Source organism: Rattus norvegicus, chromosome 6, assembly GCF_036323735.1.
Source record: "Rattus norvegicus strain BN/NHsdMcwi chromosome 6, GRCr8, whole genome shotgun sequence".
Classification (NCBI taxonomy): domain Eukaryota; kingdom Metazoa; phylum Chordata; class Mammalia; order Rodentia; family Muridae; genus Rattus; species Rattus norvegicus.
The window spans coordinates 54,007,042-54,021,602 of record NC_086024.1 but is presented as its reverse complement, the minus strand read 5'-3'; the positions used below and the strand labels follow the sequence as shown (position 1 = coordinate 54,021,602).

General features: G+C 39.0%; 1 protein-coding gene across 2 annotated transcripts in view; it reads right to left on the bottom strand.

Moving 5' to 3' along the window:
• Cog5 (component of oligomeric golgi complex 5) overlaps positions 1-14,561 on the bottom strand; it is a 297,903-nt gene that overhangs the window by 246,267 nt on the left and 37,075 nt on the right. The window lies entirely within an intron of this gene.

Here is a 14,561-nt window from a genome sequence, read left to right as displayed (position 1 = left end):
TTCTTTATGGGTGTTCCCCTCCCCATCCTCCCCCCATTGCCACCCTCCCCCCAACAATCACGTTCACTGGGGGTTCAGTCTTAGCAGGACCAAGGGCTTCCCCTTACACTGGTGATCTTACTAGGATATTCAATACTACCTATGAGGTCAGAGTCCAGGGTCAGTCCATGTATAGTCTTTAGGTAGTGGCTTAGTCCCTGGAAGCTCTGGTTGCTTGGCATTGTTGTTCATATGGGATCTCGAGCCCCTTCAAGTTTTCCAGTTCTTTCTCTGATTCCTTCAACGGGGGTAGGATCTGATTTTTTTAATTTCCTCTATTTCTGTTGTTAATGTCTCCCTTTTCATTTCTGATTAGACTCCTTTCATCTTAAATGACATTACTTCAAAGGACTGCTGAATGCCATAAGAACTAGCTTGTGATGAAAGTACTTGGATCTGGGATCTATCCAGCACTTAACCACATTATTATAAAATTTGTATAAAAACAGTTAATGTCATTTCTATTCAAGTATGTGATACGGTCTATGATTGTTTGTTTTTGTTTTGTGAAATAGGGTTTCTCTATAGAGCCTTCACTGTCCTGGAACTCCATCCCTGGACTAGCCTAGCCTCAAATTCAGATATTCAACTCTTCTGCAAAGTACTTAAAGGGATAAAGACATGCATCTCCATTTAAAGGGGTAAGTTATAAAAAGTCACTATGACTTTTCTCAATTGATACTTCAGGAACTTGGATTATACTTTCCTTAAGTATTTTTTATTATCTTTCAAGTGCCCACCTCTAACTTGAAAATATGTAAACTAAGAGTTCGACATTTTATTCTCAGAAAACAAATTCATGAGGAAAGCCAAGTATGTTGGTCCATCCCTGTAATCCCAGCTCTCAGTAAGCTGGGGCAAGAGAAATGCCAGAAATCTAAGGTCAGCAGAGGTTACACAATGAGTTCCATGTCAACTTGAGCTGCAGAGTAAGAAGCTGTCTGGAGGGAAAAAATCCATGAGGAGTGTGCACATAAAAGAAACAATCATTTTTTTTGTTGTTGTTTGTTTGTTTAGAACTGCAAATGCACTTTTAAATGCAGAAAGGTAAAACAACCAGAGTATGTTATGTACCCAAGGTGGCCAGTAAAATGTGACAAACTTCTTTTCTTTTTTTTTTTCCTTTTTTTTTTACTACTAAATTAAAAAGGATGAGAGAAAAGCAACCTTTGGGGCCTCTGCTATATGCCAGGCAAGAACTTAGGCAATTCTATAACTTCTGTCTCATTAAATCTCAACAGTCTTTAGATATAGGAAAGAAGTTGTTCAAGTCAGTAGTCACCAAGACAGATTGAAATGGAATTTAAACCCTGATCTAAATAGTTTCAAAGCTTATCTTTTCCTGTCTCAATCTAAATTCAACAGCAGAAATGTTTGTAATCATTTCTAATATAATTTTATATCCTTGAGTCTCTAAAGGGTTGGCAATGTATCACTTTGATGAATGAAGAATTTATGTACACTGTGTTGTTCTGACCGTTATGTTAAAATAATGAGCCCACAAGTACACATTCAACAAGATTTAGTCATTTCCTCTCAGTGAGAATCTTCCTAACATTTCTTTTTAGCTTTTATTTTTCATTACTAAAGTTTGAGTCACTTTAAAATATCAATTTCATTACTTAGTCTTAAAAGGACTAATATTCTACATCAATTAATTAGGTAGCCATTTTTAATGATTCCCAAAATTTGTCAGTAAACAATATGCCACCAAGTAACTTTTATTCTCTGCCCCGCAATTGTCATAATTAGGATCTGTGGGAAAGATTGAGATGTTTCTTGTTTTATTTTGTGAAGAGATCACCCTGAAGATACTCTTCAGCAATGATCAAGCTGGAGAATCTGGGTCACCATACAGAGACTTTTTACAAGTCTCTTTTTTTTTACAAGTCTCTTCCCAAAGAAAGCTTTAGAGCAGTGCTTCTTACCTTTCCTCGTGTTGTGACCTTTAATACAGTTCCTCATGTTGTGCTGACTCCAACCATAAACTTATTTTCACTGCTACTTCATAAAGTTAACTTTGCTACTGTTATAAATGATAATATAAAGATCTGATATGCAGAATATCCAGTATGTGACCCCTCTACTGACTAGTTTTATGTCAAATTGACACAATCTAGAGTCATCAGAGAAGAAGGAGCCTCATTTGAGGAAATGCCTCCATGAGATTCAGCTGCAAGGCATCTTGTCAACTAGTGATTCATAGGGGAGGGCCCATTGTGAGTAGTGCCATCCCTGGGCTGGTAGTTCTAGATTATGTAAGAAAGCAGGCTGAGCAAGGGATGTGAAGCAAGTCAATAAAGCAGCAACCCTCCATGGCCTCTGCATCAGTTCCTGCCTTCAGGTTCTTACTCTGAGTTCCTGTCTGATTCTTTCAGTGATGAACAGCAATGTGGAAGTGTAAGCTGAATAAACCCTTTCCTCCCCAACTTGCTTTTTGGTCACGGTGTTTCCCTTGCAATAACAGAAACCCTAAGTAAGAGAATCTCCAAAGGGGTCATGACCCACAGGTTGAGAACTGCTGCTTTAGAGCCTTCAGCTGCCTTAATGATTTAATATAAGAAACATAGCCATTCTCCATTTATGTGTGTATGTGTGTGTTGTTGCACATGTGTGCAGGTATGTATGCATGAGCATGCAGAAGGCAAAAGTTAGTGCTAAGTATCTTCCTCAAGCGTTCTTCCTCCACCTTAATTTTTAGGATAAGATCTCTTAATGAACCTGACTCTTACTAACTGGCTAGACCAGCAAGATCAAGGGATCCTCCTATCTCTGGCACTTAGCCCTAGAATTACAGGTGCACGCTGCCTTGCCCAGCCTCTTGCATTGCTGCCGGGGATCGAAATACTCATACTTGTGTGACAAACACTTTACTGATTGGGCCTTTGTCCCAATCCTTAAGATTTACACATTTTCAAATTTCTTTTAAAATTGATTTTTGGGGGGCTGGAGAGATGGCACAGTATTTAAAAGTACTGGCTGCTCTTCCAGAACCAAACCTCAATTTATAAACAAGGAAAAATTCCACTAATTTCAGTTAAGCAAATTAGGACAGTAGAGTTAAATAGCTCACCATTCTTTTTATCCAAATCACAAGGTTTCTTCAGAATATGCACTAAACAAATAGAATGAGTCTCAATGGGAAACTCAATGGAAAATTTCCTGCTCACTGCAATGAAATCTTCAATAAATATATTCTGATTTCCATTATGCTCTGGGATTAGTCCCCAGCACCACAAAATGTGTCTCATTTCTTTCCTGGCTATCAGTCGAGAAAGTTTCCAACTTCTATCACACTAATCTAACTTGACTCACAGTCCCTTTCTTTTACCTTCAACATCACCAACAGAAGATCCCAAACTGTCCATGCTTTACTTTCCTGTCTTCATTATCCATTATCTGATCCAGTTTCGCTTCCCTCGTCCATTTTTTAAGAAGTTAGTGACTGACACTGAAACAATAATAATCTAGAATAACTTCCTAATCTCAAGGCCTGTGTCTTAACTACAAAGTCCTTCTTGCCATTCAAAGAAACATACTCATAGTTTCTATGAATTACAGGCATGGGCATCTTTAAGCTGGCTATTATAATGCCTGGAGCATTCGTCATTAAACTTTGCTCATCTGAAGTCAAAAATAAAAGCACTTAGTGTGACACTATTGCTATGATATGAATTTATGATAATCCCAATGCCACAGTCTTGGTAGGCAAAGGTCTTCAGGGATATGTGAGTTCATAAGGTGTCTGCTTCATACGACTTAGTTATGGAAGATATTAAAAATTAATACTGCTATTAAAAGGGCTGGTAGGAGTTTGTTTTCTCTTCTACCAAGTGTGAACAGATTTCCCCTTAGTCCTGCCTCTCTTCCTCAGGCAGATACAGCAAGAAGAAACTTATGAAAACCCAGTGTTTCCAGATTGAACTTATCAGCGTCCAGAATGATAAGAGGATAAATTTTGTTCTTTATAACTTATCCAGGCAGCAATACTGTTTAAGTACCATACAATGCATGAATACGCCACACTGGCACATTAAGATCAAAAGCACTCAGTTTAGCTGTGCAGCAACTGTACCAGTGCATTGCTATCAATAAAGTCACTTATCTAAATAAGTATTAACCAGCAAATTCTTAATTTTGTTAAAGGAATAATACTAGCCTATCTTTAATGGCGCTGAATAAACTTCTTCATGTAAAACAGCCCTTTCTAACTCTAGACTCTTCTCCCTTTGCTTCACTACTTCAAAGTCCCACAAATCTTAATTCTGAAACAATTTACCATAATATTCAAGACATGCTGGAAGGTCCCCAATTTGGATAACACCTGGGAAACAGCAATTTCATGTAACAGAAATAAGGCAAATTTACTCAAATGGTCACAAGGCAAAAGTAAATTACACAGAGCTAGAATGCTCTAGAATCATGTGACTCCACTTAAGATTGTAGGAAGGCTTCTTCACATTAGTCTTGTCAGAAAAATAACTTTCAATGGACACAGTGTCTCTACAGCTTTCTAAGTATCTTGGAAAAATTATTACATTGAAAAGAAAATGACCACATGAAGATTTCAGTCTTTAATAAAAAATTTCAAAGACTATCCTTTCAAAATAAAATAATGTTTAGTAGTTGTGGATCCCAAAGTTAAGTACAAATAAAATGACCTATATTAACTAATATAAAACATTCTTATTATATCAATCATTATTTGAGAATAGAAAGATTATATATGTGCCATTTCCATTTAACATTACTCTTCTAGTTGTATTTCAAAGACAAAACAGGAATTCTTAATTTATATAAATTATCTTCAAACTAATTCAAATTTACAATGCTTAGTTTACAGACTAGAAGTACGTATGAGAAACAGATAATACAAATTAACTTAGCTTGGTCTCTCTAATGGCCTAACAAATTGATCCGGCACAGCTCCCTGCAGATAAGTGCTAATCTAGATAAAGCACTTTTAAAAATCTGCTATCTGATATCAATATTAAAAAGCTGAGGTAATTAAGCGGAATAATCCTAGCAAAAAACACAGACATTTATTTCAAGGAAACAGAAGCAGCCCAATAAATCCACACATGAGCAAGTAAATGACTTTCAGAAGTGACCCCGGACATTAAATGACATACTAAAAACTTGTTTTGGTTTATGACTCTAAATACTAGAAAGTCCAAGAAGCAGGCATCAATAACTAGGTAGCTGAACTGAAGATATAAACAGAAAAACCACAAAGCCAAGAGAATGTGTTCAAAGAAAGGCAACACAGTAACTAACCCAGCTCCCTAGAAAAATGTCTTATCCTCCTAATAACCCAATTATCTCATAAAAACCCTATCTCCCAGGAATGCCATGACAGCAACCAAACCCCACAGAGCCAGCAAAAGTCAGTCATAAAATGTCACACTATTTAGTATAGACTCATACACTTTGTTAACAGATTTGAAATGGAAGATTCCACATCATACATGAAAATAAAGATCCTATCTGATGTTCTGTCCTAGCACACGTGAGTAGATAGTTAGGAATAGAACTGACAATTTCAGCCACTTTTTCTCAAGAAAAGATGTGGATAAACATAAAAGGTTAACAAAGAAATAAACCATAAAATTCAGACACAACAATTTCCAGTATTACCTATAACTGTTTTTATAGGACCTTAACTTCTGTAAAATAAGTGACAGACAAAACTCTGGACCTTTCACTCTGAGCATCAAGTCTTCTTGATGAATACGCTAAAATCAATTAGCTACAAGATGTATGTGTGGATAACTACCTTGAGTTTGGGGTTTGTTTTTGTTTGTTTGTTGTTTGTTTGCTTGGGTTTTTGTTTTGGTTTTTGGTTTTTGGCTATTTTTAGTTCAGTCATTTAAAACATAGGTTCTAGTAAATGGTTTTGCCAGGTATAATTTTCAGGAATTATTTTCAAAAGTGAAAATAAATTTGTACTTATTTTACTATAATCAAAGTAGAAAAAGAAAATATGGATTTCCATTCCAAAACTCTATTCAGCTGTGATCATAAATCCTAGCTGGAAGCATAAAAACCTTATTTTCAACATAATCTTAAATTTATATATGGCAGAATGCCTTTATTCATCAAAAACTATTTGAAGTTCCTATCACATAAATTAAAACAAATTAATAAATATAGGTCCTATTTTACTAAACTTACCTCTCAAAAGGTCATACCTGTTTTTCACATAATAGTAACATGCCAAACCCTGTAAATATAATTATAATCATAAACTGACACTGAAGCCTTCTAACTTAAACCTAAGCTAATTCATCTTACCAAACTTAAGAGTGATTTTAAAAAAAATGTTTCATATTGCATTTTCTTCTCACAAAGTAATGAAGCATACGAGCTATGAGAAGCAAGCGGGGCAACATGCCTACACACCTGTACAATATTAGACTCAGGGCTGCAGCTGCCCACCTGTACAATATTAGACTCAGGGCTGCACCTGCCCACCTGTACAATATTAGACTCAGGGCTGCACCTGCCCACCTGTACAATATTAGACTCAGGGCTGCACCTGCCCACCTGTACAATATTAGACTCAGGGCTGCACATGCCCACCTGTACAATTACAGAGACTTGGGGATGCACCTGAACAATACATTATGAAGAGTCAAGGGTGTACTTCATTAACCAGCTGATGTCATTTAAAAGGCTCAAACAGCAAATAACCCATACTTATGGGCACTGCAACTATACAGTCAAGGCATATTTTAACAAGTTTTTAATATCATTATTTGTATAAAATCATAAATGATACATGCTACAACAGAAATTCAGTAATGGCTTCAGCATCCAAATGGAAGGACTGGGATTACCACAAAGAAGCAAGAAATGAAAATTTTCCCTAATTACTAGTTTGAAGACCCTTTTACTAAATAACTTACTTTCAAGTATGAGAGTCCCATCAAAGGATAATAGGTAGAAATATACAGCATTATCAGCCAGTCATATGAATAAAACTCAGAAGTACTACTCTAACTGTGAAATAATGGACAACAGTGGGCTAGTTTTGTGTGTCAACTGGACACAAGCTAGAGTCACTAGAGGAAGAAGTATCAGTTTCGGAATGAAGGCTGAGCAAGTCATGTGAAACAAGCCAGTAAGCAGCACCCCTCATGGTCTCTGCATCGGCTCGGCCTCCAGGATCCTGCCCTGCTAGTGCTCCTGTCCTGACTTCCTCCAGTGATAGACTATGATGTGGAAGAGTAAACAGAATCAACCATTTCCTCCCCAACTTGCTTTTTGGTCATGGTTTTCATCACAACAATTGAAAACTTAACTAAGACAAAGCATACACTAAACCTTGGAATGATTTTTATCAGTGTTTACTGACTACTACAGATAAATTTTGCTGCATAAAAATTGAGAAATATTTAACAAAGCTAATAGCTGACACTAGAGCTTTTACAAAACTATGCAAGAACACATTATGAAAACAACACTCCAGCCAGGGAAACTGATCACTGCCCTCCTCAGCCAGCATCAGAGAAGCTTCCTCCTACAGCTGATGGGAACAAACACAGAGAGACACAGCCAGGCATAACGAGGAGTGAGAGACCTTGGAACACTCAGCCCTACATAGAAGTCTTACTAAACCTCTCCAGTCAGGGCTCAGGGAACTCTGCACAAGAGGAAAGTGTGTAAGAGCCAAAGCAAATGGAACGCAACAGGCAAACAAAGCCAGTCCACATGCTCAAGCACATGAACTGAGAAAGACTGAGGCGGCATGCCCACGGCCTGCACAGGTCTGCACCAGACCAGTCCTGGAGCTGAAAGGAGACGTGGACACGTGACCCCATCCCTTAGCCAGAAGCTGTCTCCAGTGGCTAACATTCGCAAATGTAAATTTAGTTTTCTCCAAGGGGAAACAAACTACTCCTATGGATAGACTGCAGGACGAGCAGCAGATGGCCAAGAGATAATGAAATCAATGGCATCTTTGGAAGGTCTTTGTCTCAAAATGTCATCTCAGGACTTTTCCTTCTTTCTAAAAATTGTTATCTTTTATCTTTATCTTCTTAATTTTGTCTATATATTTTTCTCTCTCTTTACCTTATAGGCCCTTTGTGTATATGTTATGGCTTCCAGTCCTGAGTGTGAGAGCAACTGGTTCTCTGCAACTTTGTCTTTTTGTTGGGCCTTTTCTTGGGCTTTTTTTTCCCTATTCAAATGTGTTAGTTTTCTTTTTAATCTTATTTTATTTTATCACTTTCCATTAGAATCCTGTTTGTTTTTTAATGAGAGATGCAGGGATGGGAGTCCAGGTAAGATGGGTGATAGGGAAGGACTGGGAGGAGTAGAGGAGAAACCTAACATATCAGGATACATGATATAAAGGGAAAAATCTATTTTCAAAGAAAAGGAAAAAAACAAACAAATAATAATTTAGAAAAAGGAAAACATAATAAAAAAAAGATAAATTCATAATAACATTTCTAAGGAAAATATGGTTTCCACTAAATAATTAAGAAGGCATAGTGTGAGAGCTGTTAGGAATACACTAGCCATGTGGTCTGTAGACTACCCTGGTCTCACAGCTAGGTTCAACGGAAGGAAATCTTGTCATGTCATACAAATATGTGAGAAATGTTCTGTATACAGATCTAGTCTGCTGTTATATCTGCACAGTGCATGAAATCTTCTCTGTCCACTGACTTTTCTAATTCTCTAGCCTCTTACTCTGCTGGCATGTAGCACTATCTGATATTATATAGAGACAGATACAGTATTATTTATTTTGTGACTAAAGTGATGGTAGAAGACCACAAGGACAGGACTGATACACACATGAGCTCACAGAGGCTGTGACAAGTCCTGTATATGTTAGAAACAGACAAAATCCCAGACTTGAGAAGTGAAGTGGACAAACTCTTCCTCTGAAAAAGAACACTTTCAACTAATGCCTGCTGGGAAAAGAACTACCAGTTTCTCCAAGGGAGTGTCACTAGGCATTAACCATACTCCAGAGCAGCCCCAGACTCCATGCATAGGAGTAACTGTAAATACCAAACAGATACCATATTTATTTTATTTTTGTTTCACTTTAGTCTTATTTCTTACTAGTTAGTTGCTTTTTTGTTTTAATTTTCATTTTTTGAGAGAAAAAAACTGCATAAGTAGAGAAGTGGGAAGGACATGGAAGGGGGGAAATATGATTAAGGGTTGTAAGAAAAAATATATAAAGGGAAGAAAGCACAAAAGATAAATTAACAATTTAAAGACATTACACATATATACAATGAACTATTTTAAATTTTTTCAATTTTTTTGTTTTGGTTTCGTTGTTCGTTTTTGCTTTTTTATTTTTATTGGATATTTTATGTATTTAACTTTCAAATGTTGTCCCATTTCCCCCCTCTCCTGCCCCCCTTCCCCCTCCTCCTGCTTCTATGATGATTTCCCCACTCCCACCTCAACATCCTAGCATTCCCCTACATTGGGGCATCAAGCCTTCACAGGACCAAGGGCTTCTCCTCCTACAAGGCTGTCCCTGCTACATATGCAGCGGGAACGATGGGTCCCTCCATGTGTACTCTTTGGATGGTGATTTAGTCCCTGGGAGCTCTGGGGTGTCTGGTTGGTTGATGTTGTTCTTCCTATGGGGTTGCAAACCCCTTCAGTTCCTTCAGTCCTTTCTCTACCTCCTCTCCATTGGGGATCCTGGGGCTCAGTCCGATGGTTAATTGTGAGCATCCTCATCTGTATGAGTAAGGCTCTAGCAGAGCCTCTCAGGAGACACCCCTATCAGGCTCCTGCGAGGAAATGCTTCTTGTCATCAGCAATAGTGACTGGGTTTGGTGGCTGCATTTAGGATAGATCCCCAGGTGGGCAGTCTCGGAGACCGTTCCTTCAGTCCCTGCTCCACTCATTGTCTCTATATTTCATCCTGTATTTTGTTCCCCCTTCTAAAAAGGTCCAAAGCATCCACATTTTGGTCTTCCTTCTTGTGCTTCATATTGTCTGTGAATTGTTTCTTGGGTATTCCAAGCTTTTGGGCTAATATCCACTTTTCAATGAGTACTTACCATTTTGTGACTGGGTTACCTTATACAGAATAGGGAGATATTTTCTAGTTCCATCCATTTGCCTAAGAATTTCATGTAGTCATTGTTTCTAATAGGTGAGTAGTACTCCATTGTGTAAATGTACCACATTTTCGGTATCCATTCCGCTGTTGAAGGACATCTGGGTTCTTTCCAGCTTCTGGCTATTATAAATAAGGCTAATAGAATTGAAAATCCAAAAATGAATCCACAAACCTATGGTCACTTGATCTTTGACAAAGAAGCTAAAACCACAATGCAAAAAAAGAAGCATTTTCAACAAATGGTGCTGGTTCAACTAGAGGTCAGCATGTAGAAGAATTTAAATTGACCCATTCTTATCGCCCTGTACAAAGCTCAAGTCCAAGTGAATCAAAGACCTCCACATAAAACCAGAAACACTAAAAGTAGTAGATGAGAAAGTGGGGAAGAGCCTCAAAGACATAGGCACTGGGGAAAATTTCCTGAACAGAACACCAATGGCTTAGGCTCTAAGATCAAGAATCAACAAATGGTACCTCGTAAAACTGCAAAGCTTCTGTACAGCAAAGAACACAGTCGTTAGAACAAAACACCAACAGATTGGTTAAAGATCTTTACCAATCCTACATCCGACAGAGGGCTAATAACTAACATATACGAGACTTCAGAGAACCAAATAATCTTCTTTTTAAAAAAAATGGTGTACAGAGCTAAACAAAGAATTCACAGCTGAGGAATGCCGAATGGCTGAGAAGCACCTAAAGAAATGTTCAACATCCTTAGTCATCAAGGAAATACAAATCAAAACAACCCTAAGATTCCACCTCATACTAGTCAGAATGGCTAAAATCGAAAACTCAAGTGACAGCAAGTGCTGGTGAAGATATGGAGAAAGACAAACATGCCTCCATTATTGTGTGGTACCACCACTCTGGAAATCAGTCTGGAGGTTCCTTAGAAAACTGGACATAGTACTACCTGAGGTCTCAACTATACCACTCCTGGGCATACACCCAAAAGATGCTCCAACATATAACAAGGATACATGCTCCACTATGTTCATAGCAGCCTTATTTATAATAGCCAGAAGCTGTAAAGAACCCAGATGTCCTTCAACAGAGGAATGGATACAGAAAATGTGGTACATCTACACAGTGGAGTACTACTTAGCTAAAACCCAGGATAGCTAAAACTATTCTCAACAATAAAAGGACTTCAGGGGGAATCACTATCCCTGAACTCAAGCAATATTACAGAGCAATAGTGATAAAAACTGCATGGTATTGGTACAGAGACAAACAGATAGACCAATGGAACAGAATTGAAGACCCAGAAATGAACCCACACACCTATGGGCACCTGATTTTTGACAAAGGAGCCAAAACCATTCAATGGAAAAAAGACAGCATTTTCACCAAATGGTGCTGGTTCAACTGGAGGTCAACATGTAGAAGAATGCAAATCAATCCATGCTTATCACCCTGTACAAAGCTTAAGTCCAAGAGGATCAAGGACCTCCACATCAAACCAGATACACTCAAACTAATAGAAGAAAAACTAGGGCAGCATCTCGAACACATGGGCACTGGAAAAAGTTTCCTGAACAAAACACCAATGGCTTATGCTCTAAGATCAAGAATCGACAAATGGGATCTCATAAAACTGCAAAGCTTCTATAAGGCAAAGGACACTGTGGTTAGGACAAAACGGCAACCAACAGATTGGGAAAAGATCTTTACCAATCTTACAATAGATAGAGGGCTTACATCCAAAATATACAAAGAACTCAAGAAGTTAGACTACAGGGAGTCAAATAACCCTATTAAAAAATGGGGTTCACACCCGTGGATCCCGGCCCGCAGCAGCTCTCTGCTCCCAAACCCCGTGGGAGAGAGACCTCACTGCCTGATCAGGTGGGCACTCCTGAGGCTGCAGAGCGGAGGAGACCACCAACACTGCCCACCCCTGCCCACATCCCTGGCCCAAGAGGCAACTGTATAAGGCCTCTGGGTTCCCGTAGGGGAGGGCCCAGGAGCGGCAGGACCCCTGCGCCTGAGACACCGCCGGAACCTGAAGGAAACAGACCGGATAAACAGTTCTCTGCACCCAAATCCCGTGGGAGGGAGAGCTAAACCTTCAGAGAGGCAGACACGCCTGGGAAACCAGAAGAGACTGCACTCTGTGCACATCCAGACGCCAGAGGAAAACACCAAACTCCATCTGGAACCCTGGTGCACGGAGGCTCCCGGAAAGAGCGGCGCAGATCTTCCCGGTTGCTGCCGCCGCGGAGAGGACTAAGGCAGTACCCCACGAGCACACTTGAGCCTCGGAACCGCAGGTAGGACCAACTTTTCCCCTGCAAGAAACCTGCCTGGTGAACTCAAGACACAGGCCCACAGGAACAGCTGAAGACCTGTAGAAAGGAAAAACTACACGCCCGAAAGCAGAACACTCTGTCCCCATAACTGGCTGAAAGAAAACAGGAAAACAGGTCTACAGCACTCCTGACACACAGGCTTATAGGACAGTCTAGCCACTGTCAGAAATAGCAGAACAAAGTAACACTAGAGATAATCTGATGGCGAGAGGCAAGCGCAGGAACCCAAGCAACAGAAACCAAGACTACATGGCATCATCGGAGACCAATTCTCCCACCAAAGCAAACACGGAATATCCAAACACACCAGAAAAGCAAGATCTAGTTTCAAAATCATATTTGATCATGATGCTGGAGGACTTCAAGAAAGACATAAAGAACTCCCTTAGAGAACAAGTAGAAGCCTACAGAGAGGAATTGCAAAAATCCCTGAAAGAATTCCAGGAAAACACAATCAAACAGTTGAAGGAATTAAAAATGGAAATAGAAGCAATCAAGACAGAACACATGGAAACAACCCTGGACATAGAAAATCAAAAGAAAAGACAAGGTGCTGTAGATACAAGCTTCACCAACAGAATACAAGAGATGGAAGAGAGAATCTCGGGAGCAGAAGATTCCATAGAAATCATTGACTCAACTGTCAAAGATAATGTAAAGCAGAAAAAGCTACTGGTCCAAAACATACAGGAAATCCAGGACTCAATGAGAAGATCAAACCTAAGGATAATAGGTATAGAAGAGAGTGAAGACTCCCAGCTCAAAGGACCAGTAAATATCTTCAACAAAATCATAGAAGAAAACTTCCCTAACCTAAAAAAGAGATACCCATAGGCATACAAGAAGCCTACAGAACTCCAAATAGATTGGACCAGAAAAGAAACACCTCCCGTCACATAATGGTCAAAACACCAAATGCACAAAATAAAGAAAGAATATTAAAAGCAGTAAGGGAAAAAGGTCAAGTAACATATAAAGGCAGACCTATCAGAATCACACCAGACTTTTCGCCAGAAACTATGAAGGCCAGAAGATCCTGGACAGATGTCATACAGACCCTAAGAGAACACAAATGCCAGCCCAGGTTACTGTATCCTGCAAAACTCTCAATTAACATAGATGGAGAAACCAAGATATTCCATGACAAAACCAAATTTACACAATATCTTTCTACAAATCCAGCACTACAAAGGATAATAAAGGGTAAAGCCCAACATAAGGAGGCAAGCTATACCCTAGAAGAAGCAAGAAACTAATCATCTTGGCAACAAAACAAAGAGAAGAAAAGCACACAAACATAACCTCACATCCAAATATGAATATAACAGGAAGCAATAATCACTATTCCTTAATATCTCTCAACATCAATGGCCTCAACTCCCCAATAAAAAGACATAAATTAACAAACTGGATACGCAATGAGGACCCTGCATTCTGCTGCCTACAGGAAACACACCTCAGAGACAAAGACAGACACTACCTCAGAGTGAAAGGCTGGAAAACAACTTTCCAAGCAAATGGTCAGAAGAAGCAAGCTGGAGTAGCCATTCTAATATCAAATAAAATCAATTTTCAATTAAAAGTCATCAAAAAAGATAAGGAAGGACACTTCATATTCATCAAAGGAAAAATCCACCAAGATGAACTCTCAATCCTCATCTTCGGTTGGTTTATATACAAGTGTGCAATTTCTAGGCTTGAAAGTAAAATGATGCTATCTGGTGCTGGATAGAGGAGCCTTATTTTTTATTATGGCAGCTTGCTATTTTTGTAACATGGTGATTTGGTTGAACACAATAAAGTACAGTAGTAACTGATCTCCCCTTCTTCCTGGATGAGTGAGGAGATGATTAAATGTTGATGTCAGCATCCTTGAGCATATTCAGATGAGCTTCTGCTTCTGTTGAAAAGGATGCCGTGTTTGATTGTGGTCCGAAGCTTTGAAGCACTACTTGGCATCTCCTTCCTTGGAGGTCTCACTGTTTAAACATAACAGATTTGATAGCTTGTTGGTAAGGTGAGGTCCAGCTTGTCTCCACCAGGTCATCTTCATGTGAATCCGGTGGTTATAGGTTTTGTTCTAGGGATATTTCATT